This window comes from Chrysochloris asiatica, unplaced genomic scaffold (genome assembly GCF_000296735.1).
Source record: "Chrysochloris asiatica unplaced genomic scaffold, ChrAsi1.0 scaffold00186, whole genome shotgun sequence".
Taxonomy (NCBI): Eukaryota; Metazoa; Chordata; class Mammalia; order Afrosoricida; family Chrysochloridae; genus Chrysochloris; species Chrysochloris asiatica.
Genome location: NW_006408704.1, coordinates 409,735 through 413,706, shown reverse-complemented (window position 1 = coordinate 413,706; position 3,972 = coordinate 409,735).

The window sequence follows — 3,972 nt, the reverse complement described above, 5'->3', positions numbered from 1 at the left end:
TGTAGCTAGTACTCTGTATATTGACATGTTGGAATACTCTGCCATGTAGCTAACATTCAATATATGGACACGTTGGACTCATCTGCCATGTAGATAAAACTCTGTCTGTGGACATGTTGCACTACTCTTCCATGTAGCTATCTCTGAATACGGACATTTTGGACTTGTCTGCCATGTAGATAGCTCTCTGTGCATGGATATGTTGGACTGATCTGCCATATAGGTAGATCTCTGTAAATGAAATTATTGGACTTGTCTGCCATGTAGCTGGCTCTCAGCATATAGACATGTTGGCCTCATCTGCCTTGTAGCAAGTCCTCTATATATACACATGTAGGACTCATCGCACATGTAGCTAGATCTCAGTATATGGACACTTTGGATTCCTCTGCCATGAAGCTAGTACTCTGTATATTAACATCTTGAAATACTCTCCTGTATAGTTAGCTCTCAGTATATTGACATGTTGGACTCATCAGCCTCATAGTTAGAACTCTATCTGTGGACATGTTGCACTACTAAGCCATGTAGCTATCTCTGTATAGGGACATTTTGTACTCGTCTGCCATGCAGCCAGCTCTCTGTATATGGACATATTGGACTCATCTGCCATGTAGCTAACTCACAGTATATGAACATGTTGGGCTCAACTATCATGTAGCTGGAACTCTATATATGGAAATGTTGCACTACTCTGCCATGTAGCTAGCTCTTTGTATATGGACATTTTGGATTCCTCTGCCATCCAGATAGCTCTCTGTGCATGGATATGTTGGACTGATCTGCCATGTAGGGAGCTCTCTCTATAGGAACATGTTGGACTCATCTATCATGTAGCTAGCTATCTGTATATGGACATGTTGGACTCATCAATCATGTAGCCTGCAGTCTGAGTATGAACTTGTTGGACTCATCTGCCTTGTAGCTAGCCCTCTAAATATACACATGTTGGACTCATCTGCCATGTAGCTAATTCTCAGTATAAGAACATGTTGGACACATCTGTCATGTAGCTAGTAATGTGAATATGGACATGTTGGACTACTCTGCCATGTAGCTAGCTCTCAGTATATGGTCATGTTGGACTCATATGCCATGTAGCTAGAACTCTGTATATGGAAATGTTGCACTAGTCTTCCATGTAACTAGCTCTCTGTACATGGATATGTTGGACTGATCTACCATGTAGGTAGCTCTCTGTATAAGAACATGCTGGAGTTGTCTGCCATGTAGCTAGCTCTCTGTGTATGCACACGTTGGACTCATAAGCCATGTAGCCAGCTATATCTGTATGAACATATTGGACTCAACTGTCTTGTAACTAGTCCTCTATATATACACATGATGGAGTCATCTGTCATGTTGCTATCTCTCAGTATATGGACATGTTTGTCTCATCTGCCATCTAGCTAGTACTCTGTATATGGACATGTTGGACTACTCTGTCATGTAGCTACGTCTCTGTATATGGACACGTTGGACTCGTCTGTAATGTAGCTAGAACACTGTATATGGAAACGCTGCAATACTCTGTCATGTAGCTAACTCTCTGTATATGGACATTTTGGAATTGTCTGACATGTAGCGAGCTCTCTGTGCATGGATATGTTAGACTGATCTGCCATGTGGGTAGCTCTCTTATATGAACATAGTGAACTTGCCTGCCATGTAGCTAGCTCTCAGGATATGGACATGTTGGACTCAACAGCCATATAGCCAGCTCTCTCTGTGCTAACATGTTGGACTCATCTGCCTTACAGGTAGTCCTCTATATAGACACATGTTGGACTCCTCTGCCATAGAGCTAACACTCAGTATATGGACATATTGGACTCATCTGCTATTTAGCTAGTGCTATGTATATGGAAATTTTGGACTACTCTGCCATGTAGCTAGCTCTCAATATACGGACATGTTGGACTCATCTGCTATGTATCTAGAACTCTATTTATGGAAAGGTTGCACTACTCAGCCATTTAGCTAGCTCGCTATATATGGACATTTTGGAATCATCTACCATGTAGCTAGCTCTCTATGCATGGATATGTTGTACTGATCTGCCATGAAGGTAGCTCTCTTTATATGAACATATTGGATTTGTCTGCCACATAGGTAGCTCTTCTTACATGGGCATGTTGGATTCATCAGCCATGTAACCACCTCTCTGTCTATGAACATGTTGGACTCATCTGCCATGAAACTACTCTTCTATATATACATATGTTGAACTCATCTGCCATTTAGCTAACTCTCACTATATTGACATGTTGGGCCCTTCTTCCATTTAGCTAGAACTCTGTATATGGAAATGTTGGACTTCACTGCCATGTAGCTAGCTCTCTGTATATGGACATTTTGGACTCATCGGCTTTGTAGCTAGCCCTCTAAATATACACATGTTGGACTCATCTGTCATATAGCTAACTGTCAGTATATGGATATGTTGGACTTATCTGCCATGTAGATAGTGCTCTGTATATGTACATGTTGGACTCTTTAGAAACGTAGCTAGCTCTCAGTATATGGACATGTTGGACTCACCTACCATGTAGCTAGTACTGTGTATATGGACATGTTGGATTACTCTGCCATGTAGCTAGCTCAATGTGCATGGATATCTTGGACTGAACTGCCATGTTATTAGCTCCTTTTATATGGAAATGTTGCACTCTACTGACAAGTAACTAGCTCTCTGTATATGGACATTTTGGACTCATCTGCCCCGTAGCTACCTCTCCTTGCATGGATATGTTGGACTGATCTGCCATGTAGGTAGCTCTCTGTATATGAACATATTTACTTTTCTGCCATGTAGCTATCTCTCTGTATATGGACATGTTGGACTCTTCTGCCATGTAGCTACCTCTCCTTGCATGGATATGTTGGACTGATCTGCCATGTAGGTATCTCTCTGTATATGAAAATATTGGACTTGTCTTCCATGTAGCTATTTCTCAGTGTATCAACATTTTGGACTCATAGGCCATGTAACGGGTTCTCTGTGTTTGAACATCTTGGAACCATCTACCTTGTAGCTAGCCATCTAAATATATACATGTTAGACTCATCTGCCATGTAACTAACTCTCAGTATATGGACATGTTGGACTACTCTGCCATGTATCTAGCTCTCAGTATATGGACACACAGGATTCAGCTGCCATGTTGCTAGAACTCTGTAAATGGAAATGTTCCCCTACTCTGCCATGTAGCTAGCTCTCTGTATATGGACATTTTAGACTCGTCTGTCTTGTAGATAATTCTCTGTGCATGAATGTGTTGGAATGATCTGCCAAGTAGTTCGCTCTCTGTATATGAACATATTCGACATTTCTGCAATATAGTTAGCTCTCAGTATATGGACATGTTGGACTCATCAGCCATGTAGCCAGCTCTCTCTGTATGAACATTTTGGACTCATCTGCCTAGTAGCTTGCCCTATAAATATATACACGTTGTATTAACCTGCCATGTAGCTAAATTTCAGTATATGGACATGTTGAAATCATCTGCCAAGGAGGTAGAACTCTGTGAATAGATATGTTGGACTACTCTGCCATGTAGCTAGCTCTCTGTATATGGACATTTTTGACTTGTCTGCCGTGTAGCTAGCTCTCTGAGCATGGATATGTTGAAATGATCAGCTATGTAGGTAGTTCTCTTTATATGAACATATTGGACTTGACTGCCATGTAGCTAACTCTCTGTATGTGGACATATTGGACTCATTTACCATGTAGCTTGTACTCTTTACATGGATATGTTGGACTACTCTGCCATGTAGCTATCTCTCATTATATTGACACTTTGGACTCAACTTCATATAGCTAGATCTCTGTATATGGAAATGATACACTACTGTGCCATGTAGCTAGCTCTCTATATATGGACATTTTGGTCTTGTCGGTCATGAAGCTAGCTCTCTGTGCATGGATATGTTGGAGTGATCTGCCATGTAGGTAGCTCTCTGTAT